This window comes from Acinonyx jubatus, chromosome A2, assembly GCF_027475565.1.
Source record: "Acinonyx jubatus isolate Ajub_Pintada_27869175 chromosome A2, VMU_Ajub_asm_v1.0, whole genome shotgun sequence".
Classification (NCBI taxonomy): Eukaryota; Metazoa; Chordata; class Mammalia; order Carnivora; family Felidae; genus Acinonyx; species Acinonyx jubatus.
Window position 1 is genome coordinate 150,469,319 of NC_069383.1, and position 15,151 is coordinate 150,484,469.

At 48.1% G+C, this 15,151-nt stretch overlaps 2 protein-coding genes and 1 non-coding gene across 3 annotated transcripts in view; 1 reads left to right on the forward strand and 2 right to left on the reverse strand.

The window, feature by feature from the left end:
- Positions 1-8,078, reverse strand: part of SACM1L (SAC1 like phosphatidylinositide phosphatase) — a 57,074-nt gene extending 48,996 nt beyond the window's left edge. The window contains exon 1 of the mRNA XM_053219540.1: positions 7,922-8,078. The gene's annotated coding sequence lies outside the window, so the exon portion shown is untranslated. The remainder of the gene's footprint in view (positions 1-7,921) is intronic.
- A 282-nt stretch (positions 8,079-8,360) lies between these two features.
- TRNAR-ACG (transfer RNA arginine (anticodon ACG)) lies at positions 8,361-8,433 on the forward strand. The gene has a single exon. It is a non-coding gene; the product is annotated as a tRNA-Arg (tRNA).
- Positions 8,434-14,181: 5,748 nt separating this feature from the next.
- The window catches only part of LIMD1 (LIM domain containing 1), a 69,024-nt gene continuing 68,054 nt past the window's right edge, over positions 14,182-15,151 (reverse strand). Inside the window, exon 9 of the transcript XR_008297169.1 lies at positions 14,182-14,757. The gene's annotated coding sequence lies outside the window, so the exon portion shown is untranslated. The remainder of the gene's footprint in view (positions 14,758-15,151) is intronic.

Below are 15,151 nucleotides of genomic sequence, written 5' to 3' on the forward strand. Positions count from 1 at the left end.
CCACCAGAAACACTGGAGTAAAGCATCCGGTGGGCAATTTTTGCTGACGTGCGCGGTTTCATTATCATTTTTCCTTTTAGAGTTCCACCAAACAGACCACCAAGTCTCTGCAGACAAGGACTCTGTTTGTCCGTTCCCCGTGGTATTTCGCACAAGAAGACAGCAGAAGCTCCCTCGGTATTCTTAGAGAATATAACATAATTAGTCAGCAAATACCTACATCAGGTTGGGGTTTTTTCTATGGTGCTTAACTCATGTTTTCTTTGGCTCGGGGGGAAAGTAAAAAGGATTTAAAAAACTGTTTTCCTTTCTCCTAGCTAAGGAAAGATCTTGACAGGTCAAATGTTAAGTGGATTGGAGGGCACAGTATCACTAACGGGAGGACAAAGAAGGAGCAAAAGCGGTGGCTCTCGGATCAGAAAGTCCACAAAGCGTCGCCGCTGACCATCTCGCCCGGAGCTTTTCAAAATTAACCAGTCGACAGGCTACACCGAGTTCTCAACCTAATAAATATACGGATGCCGAGACAGAAGACTCCATGATAACCAAAAATCTGGGAGACGGTCCTCTCTCTACAGCCAAAAGAATGGCCCTCAATTGCTGTGAAGTCTCTCATTTCATTAAACTCTCTCACGTTACTTTTTCTACGAACTAGATTTTGCAAGTCAAGGCAAGAAGACTCCATCCAAGAAGGTTATCTGGTCATTAACTATGCTGATGGTATGAAATGTCTGAAGTTCACAGTAATGCCATACACTCAAAATTGCTCTGGTCCGATATACGCTGTCTGGTGAGGTTGTCCGGATCCCACAGGCATGAACCAAAAACTAACTGAACAAGGCAACTACCTCGGTGCTTTCCACCCTGAGTTCTGCTCTCTAGTAAGATGATACGTGTTCTGGAAGATACATCGAAAAAGCAGAATACTTTATAAATAATAATTACTTCCTCTTTTGACTACTTTCATTTGGCTGACTGTTTCGCTTTCATAGATTGCTGCCCACATATGAGATAAAAAAGAAAATTCAGAGGACTACAAGCTGAACTCAACGAAGGCAATTCTATTATACTTAATAGAAATGCATTTAATCTTATAGCCAACTGGGATTCACGAGCTCTTAAGAGTGCTTTTTAAAAACTACCCTTGTCAAATTTTAAAAGCAACAGATTTAATTATAATATAAACACAAAATATTTTTTTTTTCAGAGTTGGCAATATGATTTTCTCGTGTCTGAAAACATCCCCCTTTCCCCCCGTAACAGTGACATTTCCAGGCAACGACTAACCTTTTCAAAATCCTGTCACAACCAGAGGGCAAAATTAACCCACTTCCAAAATATTACCAATTGTTGACCTCACACCCATTACAATAGCTAGTACGAGAAACAAAACAAGCGTTGGTGAGGATGTCGAGAAACTGGAACAGCGCGCGCTGCCGGTGGGAACATGAAGCGGTGTGGCCACTGTGGGAAAACAGCACGGCGATCTCTCGGAAAGATTAAAAAGAGAAGTATCTTATGACCCGGCAATTCCACTGCTGGGTATGCAGTCAAAGGGACTGAAAGCAAGGTCTCGCAGAGATATTTATACACCCATGCTCCCAGTAGTAGTATTCGTAACAGCCAAAAAGGTGGAAGCAACCCCAGCGTCCATCCACGGATGAGTGGGAAGCAAAACGTAGTAGATACATAAAATGGAGTATTGTTGAGCCTCAGAAAGGAAATTCTGACACACACTATAACATGGAGGAACGCTGAGTACGTTACGCCAAGTGGAAATAAGCCAGTCACAAAGGGACAAACACTGGACGATTCCACCGTACTTACAGGGGCCAAACTCACACACATACAAAGTAGAACGGTGGCTGCCAGAGCCCAGAGGAGGAGGAATGGAGAGTTGTTTAATGAGTGCAGAGTTTTAGGTTTGCAAGATGAAGAGTTCTAGAGATGGGTGGCTGGAATGGTTGAACGATGTGAATGCCACTGACCCGTGTATACCTACAAATGGTTAAGACGATAAATCCTACGTATGTTTTAGCACAATTTAAAATAACGTTACTATTTCCGCAGAAGCATGTCAACTGTCATGTCACAAAACTGTAGCAAAAAAACATATTCTCAACAATCTTATATAAAGAACTCAAAATCCTCATAATCAAAATTACCCCATCTCTCGTTCCAAACATACAGGAGTAACATTTTACTAGATCTGGCTGGCAAGAAGTAAGAACTCAGACAGTAAAGAGGGTTGGTCCTCTGAGCCCACTACACATACACCCAGAAGGTGTTCCCACCACCCCTCATCCATCTGCCCTTTGGCCCCGGGGTTTCCTCTTCACTGAGCCACTGCTCAGGACCTCTCCTAGAACCCAGGTTCATCCCAGACAACCCAGGAGCCCAACACGATCCCAAAGAGTTGATATTTCCAGGAAGCTAATTCATTTTAGTTCCACCTTCTTTCTCAGAACCTTGAGGTCCCTCCTCAAGGGACCTTTTCTGCATATCCTAAAACCCATTATCTCCCCAAACTGGACTCCTTCACAGGCCCAGGTCCAACTGCCGCCTAATCTGAAGCTCTAATCTACTGCAAAGCTCTGATCTACAGCAAAATCTTCCAGGGCCCCAAGCCTCCCAAAGAATGCTGTTCTACTCACCAACCGGTATGCTTTAGTTCTCTCTGCTTCACACGGCCCCAAAATACCCTGTAGTGTGCGTAAGAACCACTGGGACAGCTAGTTAAACACGCAGATTCCCAGACCCCACATTCAGAGAGTTTTCACTCAGTAGGCTTGATGTGAGGCTCTGGAATACACAGTTAAAACAACCAGCAAGTGATCTGACGCAGCCTAGCACTAACTTAGACACTCTAGCCTGAACCCCAACCCAACTGTTACCTTGGAAAGAAACTCCGCTTACCCGTGCCCAAATTTATAACCTTCCCTTCCCTCCATCCCTCCTTACAAAAAGATGTGTGAATATGCTGATGGTTCCTTGTATTGCACAGACCGCCTGTGTCTTCGTCGCCGTGCAGCTTAGTTCATATCTGTTCAGGGTTGCATCACATCTGCCCCACTGACCTCACAACCGTGGCCAACTTTTCAGAAGAAAGGGGACCTGCTAACCAAGGCAACAGTGTTTCTCCAGAGGCAAGCGGCAGCCGAATTCACTTTCTAAAGGATTTCCTGTCTTACACCTGTTTCAGTTGACCTCTTAAAGGGCGGGGGGGGGGGGGGGGGGGGGGGGCGGCAGGGAGTGCCTTAAATGTTTCCAAGAGTGGATTTCTGTTGTAATCATGTCGTAATTTCACATTTTTCATTGTTTGACATTACTCATGCTCACACCAGTAACTTGAAAAGAAAAAGGAGTCACAAGGTAGATTATTTAGAATGGCCTGGATGTTTAAAAAGAATTTTAGGGGTGCCTGGATGGCTCAGTCGGTTAAGGGTCCTAATCTGGCTCAGGTCAAGGGTACCCGAATTTGGCTCAGGTCATGATCTCACAGTTCAAGAATTCAAGCCCCACATCCAGCTCTCTGCTGTCAGCACGGAGCCTGCTTCAGATCCTCTGCCCCCTGCTCTCTCTGCTCCTCCCTGGCTTGCGTGCACACTCTCTCTCTCTCTCTCTCTCTCTCTCTCTCTCTCTCAAAAATAACATTAAAAGGGGCACCTGGGTGATCAGCCAGTTGGGTGTCCAACTTCGGCTCAGGTCATGATCTCACAGTTTGTGGGTTTGAGCCCCGCGTTGGGCTCTATGCTGACAGTTCAGAACTTGGAGCCTGCTTTGGATTCTGTACCTCCCTCTCTCTCTTTGTCCCTTCCCCGCTTGCACTCTCTCTCTCTCTCTCAAAAATAAACATTAAAAAAATTTGTTGTAAATAATAACATTTAAAAAAAGAATTTTAAATTCTGAATATATCAACATTCTGTTTTCTATATTAAAAATCCAAATGGACACGTCAGCTGTTTTCAAACCTAAGTGACTCGCTTCCGTACCAGGCACATCCAAGGACTAAAGTGAAAGCAATCTGATAAGAAAAAAAGGTAATTTGAATAATGCAGTGTAATGGAAAGATCTCTGGACTCTGGGCCTGCTGTGTTCCAAGGCCAGTTCTGCCGTGGCATGGCTCGCCAAGGGCAATGATCTCCATCTCCAATGATGACAGAGGATATACATCAACCTATGACTTCAGAGGCACTAGAAAGACAATCATATACGTGGAATGACCTCAGCTGCTGCTACTTCAACAGAATACATCCCAAATTACCCCAGGCTGGGTTCTTTTTGAATGATGGTGATATCTCCCTCTTACATCGTACGTCTACTCTTACATCTACACTCTACACTGCCAAGTTCATGTACTCAGGTGATCCAAGGAGGGTCTCTCTGCACAAGGCTTTATGCTTGGTACCGAGGACTAGCCAAGAATCAACGTTAAGGCATTTCTAATATGTTCTACCTATTCGCAACAAAGAATATGCACTATAGTGATTTCATCATTTCCAGGTGGCAGTGAGAGGTTCAAACAGCGCGACAGACTTATTCTACTTTCAGCCCTCCCGTCCGTGAGATAATAATATACCGCTTGTCAATCCTAACAGGTAGAAGGTGCAAACCAGATGCACATTTGGCGTCCGGTCTCCATGACAGCAGACTGTCATGGGAGCTCCGTGAAGGGGAAGACGCGGGGAAAGCCTTCTTAGAGAAAGTGAGTCTCTGTTAATTACATTTACACTCTTTCAGTCTTTATGATATTCCTGTGAGGTAGTTCTGTGCTCATTTTACAGATGAAAAACTGATCCAGAGATTAAGTAACGTGGCCATAACATAGAGCATGTGAACAAGGTCAGCATTTGATTCTCAGTCTCTTCTGACTAACACAGTCTGTCATCTCTCAGCCCTACCATGGGCCCATGGATGTGATCAGCATGGAAAGAGGGGAGAGAGGAAGAAGGCATTTGGGTAGAAGGATCAAAATAAATAAGCCCTACCCTGAGGCTAAACGAGGGTGGCCAAGTGTGGTGGAAGGGGGAAAAATGCATTGGGCAATTAGGGGACATAAGGTTAAGGGACAGCTTGGGAAGAGACCAGACCCAGATGACTAGGAAATGTGGGCTCAGCCCTATAGGCAAGATGGAACTGGAGACTGTAAGCAGGGGAGCAGAGGATAAAATCAGGGCAAGGTGAACGTCATAGCAGGACAGAGACAGACTGCAAATGGGTGAGATACTTGCAGAACAAATTATTATTTAAAATCCCCAGCACTTCAATACTGTAACAGACTGAGCAGTAACAGCAGTTTTGTAATAATCAAACCACCTCTTGTATGGATCTTTCTTGAAACATCTATAGGTATGTTTTTAAAAATGGCTATTATGTCTGGGATGCCTGGGTGGCTCAGTCGGTTAAGCCTGCGACTTCGGCTCAGGTCACGATCTCACTGTTCATGGGTTCAAGCCCTGCGTCCAGCTCTGTGCTGACAGCTTGGAGCCTGGAGCCTGCCTCAGATTCTGTGCCTCCCTCTTTCTGTCCCCTCCCCTGCTTGTGTTCTTTCACTCTCTCAAAAATAAATAAACATTAGGGGCTCCCGGGTGGCTCTGTCGGTTAAGTGTCCGACTTCAGCTCAGGTCATGATCTCACGGGTCCGTGAGTTCGAGCCCCGCGTCGGGCTCCGTGCTGACAGCTCAGAGCCTGGAGCCTGCTTCGGATTCTGTGTCTCACTCTCTCTCTGCCCCTCCCCTGTTCACGCTCTGTCTCTCTCTATCTCGAAAATAAATAAACATGAAAAAATTTTTTTAATAAATAAACATTAAAAAAATTAAAATAATTTTTAAATAAAAATGGCTATTATGTTCTACTAATTCTTACGTGGGTCAGAAACTACTGCCACTCCCAAATGCATCTAAAAAACACCATCCCTTAGGTCAGAGGCCACATTTAAAAACCCTGAACAGCATGCCTTGGAGCAGAAAGGGCCAAAAAGAAGGATTAAGAGCAAAGACTCCAACTCACAAACTTCTTGGTAAGAAATGCAAAAATCACACACACAAAAAATGGTGGCCTCACACTGACACAAGCGCTCAAAACTTTTGTTGGGGGGGAGGGAGGGATAACGTTGAGGTCCAACAAATCAAGGAGTGACTTTCACATAACCCCAGATTTACTTTTTCACTCAAATTCATAGTTTCCACTTCTATAAAAATCAATACAGAAGCATCATCCCCACCACTTAAGGGCCAAATTTCCTTTCTCTTTTATGGATATAGAGCCTTTTTTTTTTTTTTTTTTTAAAGATCGTACTGGTGACTTTCGTGCCTCCTTGACAACACATAGGCAATCATCAGAGTTCTCCAGTTCCTTATCCCATTCAATCTTTGCCACAAACTCAACTGCATTCCCTGACCTAACCCTGAGCTGCAACAAGCCAAGGCTCCCTATTGCTTGAACACATTTGAGACCTGCCGTAGGATCATATTAAACCCTTTGGTGACTTTCAGATAGCCAACAATAGCCCAGTTAGCCAGCCGAGAACACGTGACACCCGCCCAGCCAGTACCGGAGTCAAAGACATTTCAGACATTTCGCTGGATTCATTCACCAGCAAGGTGATCACCTTGCAAAGGGGCAACTGGGAGAGAATAAGGAAACCTGGCAAGGAGAATGTGGAGGGAAGTGTGCAGCTGAGGTTTTCAAAGAGAATTACAGTACACAAAAGGGGCAAAGGGAGCGGGCTGGGGAGAAAGGAATCACCTTTTCTGCAAAATACCTCATGTCGAGTAGATGACCTCACTCCCACTTTTGTATCCCTAACTTTAAATTGAACCTTCCAGAAAGTTATGTGAGTTTGAGGTTCCAGGGAGCAGAGGAAGTGCCCAAACCACATTTGGATGTCTTCCTATCCCTACAAAGGAAATGTGATACCTCTGCCTCAGTCCCAAGGTATTTTAACTCATTTAGGGATAGGTAAGCTTCCTCAAAATGGCATTAGCTTCTGAGGCCAAGGACATTCTCACACTAGGGTAAGTGGACTTTCAGTCTAGCGGGAAAGCATGAAGCACAAAGTAGAAGAAAGTTATTCAGACGCAAGAGAACCAAAGAGCTCACGGTAATGCTAAGGGAAATGTGTTTTTATTTATCCAGGACAAGCCAAAAGAACCTACAAACACTTAATTTACAACCTTAACAACCAGAGCCTATTTCTCAAAGCCTCAAGAACTTGGCTTTACGGAAAAGTCCACCTGCACTGCCAAAATTCTCGAGAACAGCCTTTGGCTGTCAACACGAACTTAACCTGCTTCGTGCTTGAGTTGCATAATAGCTGAAACCAGGTAAACCCTTTAGGATCTCAAGAGTATTTGACGGTTCTTTTTTTCCTGCATCCTGAAGGCTGGTCAGGCGGGCTTTGATGCCCAGTTAAAGGTCTGTCCATTTGTGTGTGGACTCTAACGTGCTGTCATGGGTCCATTAAACAAGAAAAAAAAAAAACAAACAACAACACAAAAAACTTCTCTCTTCCTCTACTAAGCGATAAAGATAAATTTAGCCGCCACCTCTCCAACAAACAAAGTGGGTGGGGTGCAGCACGCCCCGAGCTTGTCGCATCACAACGCCGACCCGGGCTCGCTGGAAGCCGGTCTGCAGCTTCGCCCTCCCCCCGCGGGCGCTGAGGCCGAGCGGGGCGAAGAAAGGCCGGCGAGACTGTCAGCCTCGGGCTCCCGGGCCTGTGGCGACTCCAGCAGGACCTTCGGGCGGCCGCAAGCTACAAGCTCCAGGACGGGCCGCGCCGGGCAGGGAAGGCGAGGGGTGCCAGGGGCTCCCACACCCGGCCCGCAGCCCCGGGACTCCGGAGCCCTGCCCGAGGCGGCGGCCCCCACCTGCCGCCCCGCCCGCCACCCCTCAGGCCCCTTCGGTCCGCGGGACTCACAGCTTCAGCCGCTCGTAGGTCGTCGCCGCCATCGTGCACCACTAGCTCCTTCTTCCTCTTTCCGCCCGCTCCGCCCCGCGCCGCCGCCTCTTCCACGGCGCTACCGTTCACCCAGCTCCGCGGCCGCAGCGCCCGGCTCGCCCCACCCCTTTCCCCGCCCCATTCGACCCGAGCGGACGGGAGGCGGCCGCGGACAAACTTGTGCGCACGCCCGCTCCCGCTAGAGCAGCTGTAGGGCGCGCGAATTGGAGCGCGCCGGGGAGCGCCGTGACGTTGCGGCTGTGGATTGGCGGAGGGCGCTTGCTGGGGAAAGGAGGAGCGGTGAGAGCCGTGGGCGGGCGCCGCGGCCCCGGGGGCGGAAATGCTGCGCCAGTGCTGGGGAACCTGTGGAAGCTGCGCAAGGGGTGATCTACATCACAGGGAGGGTTGGGCTGCTACAGGGCCAGTGGCGCAATGGATAACGCGTCTGACTACGGATCAGAAGATTCTAGGTTCGACTCCTGGCTGGCTCGAGGTGCACTTTTTGCCCCTTCTGGGCTTGATCAAGTTACAGGGTGTCCCTAGAAAGGTCCCTGGCTAGAGTGTGAGGGTAAATATCTTGACTTTTACCGTCACTTTGCCCGAAACGTCATCTTTTCAGCTGTGTTGGGAACCAGGAGTCGAGGTGGTTTGTAAAGTGCACGGCTTCCCATTGATGATGCAGGAGCCCCTGGAAAAGGGGTACATAAAGGAAGATACACCTGGAAAGGTGGCAGCTTGGGGTGGGGGGCGCGCGGTGGCCGGAGGTTAGCCACCTGATGACACCAAAGCGCATTCGAGGCACGGTTCTGGCCTCTCTCCCCGGGGCGGAGAGCCCCGAAGTGACGTGGGAAACGGGCCCGCTTGGGCTCTGGCGCTCACACGCCGCGGGTACGGGACGCTTGTAGTGCGGCTGCGCGCGGGCAGCCGCGCGCTGACCCCGCAGCGGTCCGCGTGCACAGGCCACCTGCCATCAGATTCCCCCGGGAAGCCCCGAGGCAGGCGTGTTTTTACAGTGAGATGACCCCAGGTGACCTAGCAGAGTGCATTATTATGCCTGCCTTGAAGACCTGAGGTCTGGAAATCTCTGTGGAGGAAAGCGGACCCAAACCAGTGGACTGGCCAAGACATAGGACATCGATCAATGAAAGCTCTCCAATATCACTTTTTTCCCCCTTTTGAAGAAGTTACAGAAAATTTGTGAAATACAGAAAACTATTTTGGAATAAAAATAATTCCCGTCCCAAGATCATTACTGTTAATATGATTTTTTCCTTTTAGATGTTTTTTTTTTCCATGCTTTTTAATATGGATATACCTACCCATGTATTTTTCCAAATTTGAGCGTGTACTAGGTATGTCTTTGTGTTCCCGTTTGGGCCCCTTAGCTTTCTGAGGTTTAAGGTCATTAAATACACTTGGAAGCTATCCCATCCAAGAACTAGATAATTTTAAGCATTACCCTCTGGTTGGGAATTTGGGTTATCACCTTAACGCTTTTCAGAGATAATGCTGTGTTATTTCTCATATGTCTTCTAAGTTTCTGGATGTGGAATGATACTTGGAACATATTTTCAAATTGCCTCCAAAAAAATTAAACCAACACACTTCCATTAATAGCAAGTTTTCTTGCTTGCTAACCAACACTAAATATTACAGATTTCACTATGATTTCTTTGCAGTCTTTGTAAGAGAAAAACAGAACTTCCTTTTACATGTATTACTTGATATATCTATTTTCTCTTGATGTATGCATTCAGTGTTTTTAGACTTTTTAATATATGAAGGATATTCTTTCCCTCTCAAACACATTGCAAACTTCCAGTTTATCATTTACCTTTTCTTTATACTGTTTTTGAACCTAAAGTACTGTAAATCCACTACTGTATATTCTGACTTACCAATATTTTACTTTATGGTTTTTTTTTTATTGTATACGTGGTCTTTTCAACTTCTTTTATGTTTGTATTGTTTTTTTCCATTTAATCCATTTGTAATTTATTTTTTGCTCTTCCCAATGGAAAGATCAACTAAGTCCTAAAGCCTCTCACCCTTATTAGCAACTAAAAGCTCTAAACTCTTTACTTGGACTAATTCGATCAATCCTGCAACAAGCCTATAAGGCAAGTTCAGTCGTGATCCCCATTTTTACGTGTGCGGGAACAAACTTTGCTTAAGGTCATTGAGCAATTAAGTGGTGGAGCCTGAGTTAGAACTTGAGTCTGGGCTCTTGACCCCAAAGCCATCCTGGCCTTGCGCTTACTATGCACCAGAGGGCTACCACCTGCGTGGACTCAGGGTCATTCCCTATCTGGGCATGGAATGGCGATCACGTATGCACCCCAGCCTTTCTCCCTTGCTAGTTAGCAATCAGATCTCGTCTCTAATCCTGATGACGCTTCCCTCTCGCCAGCTGTGAGCCTATCGGCAGCCTACCTCTTAAGGCTCCACGAAAAGAAGGAACAGCCATCGCCCTGCAGAGAGCTCCTCCCTGGACCCTAAACACGTCATCGTTGGAAGTTCTGTTCACCACAGAACACAGACACAAAGGTCGGCCTTTCTTTGCCAGTTGTGTAAGACAAGCCAAGGCCTTTATGAACACTCGGCGAGGATGGCAAATGGAAACGAATCCAGGCAGAAACACTTTCTTCTGGGGGTTTTAAATGCCTAACCAGCCCAAATCAGATTCTAGGGAGAACCGTGTTCAGAATAAGAAATCAGGCAAGGATAGATAATATAAATTGACGTCTTCAGCTAAGTTTTCCCTGTAGTGAGATTATATGTATAAATGCAAAGGTCCCGTGGGCAACTCGGGGGCCCACAGCCACCTGTCCTCGAGGGCCGGGATCAGTGGGAGGGGCATGCATATAACCAAGTGATGGAAGTGCCTCAGGCTGCCGGGACCATCCAGGTAACCAGGGCTTCTCCTACAAGTGTCACAGACCTGGGACTTCTCCTGGCCCAGACCACTGACTTACTTTTCTCCCACAGAGTACGACCAATTCTGGTGTGTTTCTACACCCAGGATCCGTGGGCCACGTCACTTTTTTTTTTTTTATTTTTTTAAATGTTTATTCATTTTTCAGAGACAGAGACAGAGCATGAGTGGGGAAGGGGCAGAGAGAGGGAGACCCGGAATCCGAAGGAGGCTCCAGGCTCCAAGCTGTCAGCACAGGGCCCGACGCGGGGCTCGAATTCACAAACTGCGAGATCATGACCTAAGCCGCAGTCAGATGCTCAACTGACTGAGCCACCCAGGCGCCCTGGCCACGTCGTTTTTATACATGAAGCACTTCCGTTTTCAATCCAGGGGAAATGCAAAGCCCACTTTTAGCAATGCTTGAAGAAAATGCACCTAATGATCCCCTGATATTGTCATTCCATCTGAAAAGTTTGTTGGACTCTGTAGTAAGCTGAGTAGTGCTCCCCCACCAAGATGTCCATGGCCTAATCCCCAGAACCTATGAATAGTTTATCCTATAAGCAGAAGAAGCTTTGCAGATGTGGTGAAGGGTCTCCAGACGAGGGGATTATTCCACACGCCATGGGCGTGCCCAATGTAATCCTACATGGGGCAGGACAAGAAAGAAGCAGGGAGGGGTGGGGAGAGAGGAGGTGTGACAACAGACTTCAGAGAACGGAGCCACAAGCCAAGGAGTGTGGGCGGCCTCTAGGAGCTGAAGAAGGGCAAGGGACGGATTCTCCCCTAGCGCCTCTGGAAGGAACTCGGCTCTGCTGACACCCTGATTTGAGCTCCATAAAGCCCATTTCTCCTGAACCGTAGGATGACGGGTTTGTGTGTGTGTGTGTGTGTGTGTGTGTGTGTGTGTGTGTGTGTGTTTTCTTACATTCAAGGGAGAGAAAGAGCGTGTGTGCGCACAAGCAGGAGAGGGGCAGAGAGAGAGAGAGAATCCCAAGCAGGTTCCTCCCTGTCAGTGCAGAGCCCAATGCGGGGCTTGACCTCACCAACCGTGAGATTGTGACCCGAGCCGAGATCAAGAATCAGACACTTAACCGACTAAGCCACCCAGACGCCCCCAGATTTGTGTTGTTTTAGGCCACTACGTTTGGTTATTCCAGAACAATAAGAAACCCATACAGACTCCAACAGAGAGCAGCGGCAGGCCCCTCCTACCCCTCACAATGAGTGCTTCCGGCCAAGTGGCTCTCCTGAACAAAGCCACTGAAAGGCAAGTTCTTGCTCCCAGCGGCCACAGTGATGCAACAGCTCCCGCTGGGTGAGACTTGGCCTGGGGTGAAGTCTTGCCTCAGTTTTCTGGGTACTTCACCCTTTCGTGACTCCATTGCCTTGTCCATAAAACGGAAGGTTATAAAGAATACGGTCCTTGGAACAGCACCTAGTACATGGCGAGCACACGATAAATGTCAGCTGTTCCTGTTGTTACTGCTTCGATCACAGAACCGAAAACCGAGCCAGATTTCCCCAGCGCTTCAGCCCCACGTGGCCCAGGAGGCTGGAGTCATTTGTTCATGACCTTGCCATCGCCTCCCAGCTCCAGAGGCAGGGATGTCATGTTGACAGCCTGAACTTGGCCGTGACGGGAGTATGGACAGCACAGAAACCAGCAACCACCACAAATCAAACACCACAAATCCCCACGCCTGGGGCACCGGCACACCTTGGCCCAAACCACCTTGTTCCCTGATGATAGTTTCACCCCTTGTAGCATCAGGGTCATAAGAAAATGGCAGCCCGTGTTTGTAAAACCAGTATACGTGCTCTCTCATCACGTAAAAAGGGGTTTTATTTTCCGGTAAGACACCATGACGGTTAGCAACTCATTCTCAGCCTCCCCATGTCCCCGGCACATCAGACCTGGTGGCCACGAGAACTCACCCGAAGCCTGAAGCAGCCCGGGAACTGAGCCATGAAAGGCAAGTCCAGGGCCGTCTCTCCCACCCCAAGGACTACAGGCGCACACGCAGCCCTTCACTCTGCCTTCCTGTGCTTCCTGTGCAAGCTTGCCTCACACCCAGAGGGCCACTCACCTCTGGGATGCTTTGATCAGTACCTCCTCAGAAAGAAACATTCACAGGAGACAAAGTCACCACCACTGCACCATGACATCCAATCTCAAGACTAAGGACCCAGGTAAAGAAACTGCCAATTCTTCATTCTCCAAGGGTCGCTTGGATTCCAGTACGTCCTGTGAGCTAGGCACGCCCTCAATTCCAGATGTCTTTTCAAGGATGTTGGTGTGGTAAATGGTCTTGGGTGGTAGACACAGTGTCTCTCTTTAGAGCCAAAGTCAGGCAGGCTTACCAGTCATCGTAAGACTCAGGTTTCCTGAGCCTGGGTTTCCTCTTGCAATGCAGCCTGCTGCCTGTGCAGGGACCACCTGGCCCTCTTCATGGGACCCTAGAGGTACGAGGGCCCAGGGAGTCCGCGTAAATGCCGATAAAGTAAAATGCCACTGGGGCACCTGGGTGGCTCAGTCGTTTAAGTGTCTCACTCTTGATTTCGGCTCAGGTCATGATCAGGTCTTGGGATGCAGCCCTGTGTTGGGCTCCACACCGAGCGTAGAGCCTGCTTAAGATTCTCTCTCTCTCTCTCTCTCTCTCTCTCTCTCTCTCTCTCTCGGGGCACCTGGGGTGGCTCAGTTGGTTAAACATCTGACTCTTGGTTTCGGCTCAGGTCATGATCTCACAGTTCGTGAGTTCAAGCCCCGCGTTGGGCTCTGTGCTGAAGGCGCAGAGCCTGCTGAAGATTCTCTCTCCCTCTCTCTCTGTCCCTCCCCTGCTCATGCTCTCTCTCTCTCTCTCTCTAAATAAATAAATTAATGAAAAAAGATTCTCTCTCTGACCCTTTTCCCTGTTCACTTACACTCTCTCTCTCAAAACAAACAAACAAAAAAAAACAAACAAAAAACGCTTCCTGCTGGTGCTGCATTAACCTGTCCTTTGTCTCTGACCTAGGAGTCTCGTAACTTCCAGCAGGATCCATGACATCACCGCATGCTACCTTATTAGTTCTTGGACCTTTCATAGTTTTGACCCATACATTCCTTTAAGGAGCCAGAGCTCCAAAAGAAGACCAAACCCAGTTAGCGAAAAGCACTGTCTGCACACTCCACACACACAAAAGAAAACCCGTTAACCACCATCATGTTGGAGGGCACTTTAATAGGCTACAAATTGATGCAGTTTATTGTCATGATATTTTGAATCATTTTACAGTAACGGTACAATTTTGAAGAAGGATTCTGCAGTAACAGTATTTTGAATCATCTTACAGCAACAGTACAATTTTGAAGAATTTTTTTTTTTTTTTTACCATAGAAGACGAGATACAGTGGAAAATCATTTCCCTGCACGGTGAAATTTTCATACACTATACGGAAATTTCCCACACCTGTCCAGCTCCTGCTCAGAACAAATAGCTACTGTATTTTACTCATTTTAGCCTATTACTTTTAAGACTGACTTCAAATCACCTGGAAGTTAGAACGTATTCCTGGCACAAAGGCGGACAGAGCCATGACAGGTGCATCCAGCAACAAGGCGGATTTGGGGTCAAGTCTTGCACACGTGGTTTCGAGGGAACCGGCAGGCATCACGGCTGCCACACTTCCCCACGCACGGGAAATGGCCCGCACAAACCAGCCTGCCAAGCATGGGGGGTTCCAAGTCATTCTCTCAGGTCCTGACATTTTTCCTCGTGTGAGTGTGACTGCAGCCCACGGCCACAGGGTGATGGCGGCGGGTGACGGCGATCAGAACTCCTTACTGCATTCGCCGCCCAGGACTCAACAGCACAACCTCGGTCGATTCGGCTGAGCGAGGTTTGCACCAGAGCACTGCCCTCGGAGAAAGGGGGACACCCCGCTGCCACGTACAGGCGATTACCCAGACGGGATGAGACGCGCTTCCGCGATGAGGGATGAACAAAGCACTCTTTACCCACCGACAGGTGGGAGAGTAACCACGAGGGGGAACAGCAGGCCAAAGTACGTTCTTGGCTTTTCTCGGACCACCCTGGCGGTTTCTGAATGGCCCTCGCTGGGGAAGGGGCAGGGGGTGGGGAAGAAAAAAACTAACGGCAAAATGAGGCAGGGGAGGAGGCCGGAGGCTGGCTTTGGGGTCTGGGATCAAACCTTAATTCTCCTGGTTTATCTAAAGCCCAAGAGCTATCTAGGGAACTCAGGAAGGGCTACGCGCTCTCCCTGTTCAAATGAATGGATTCATCCTGGT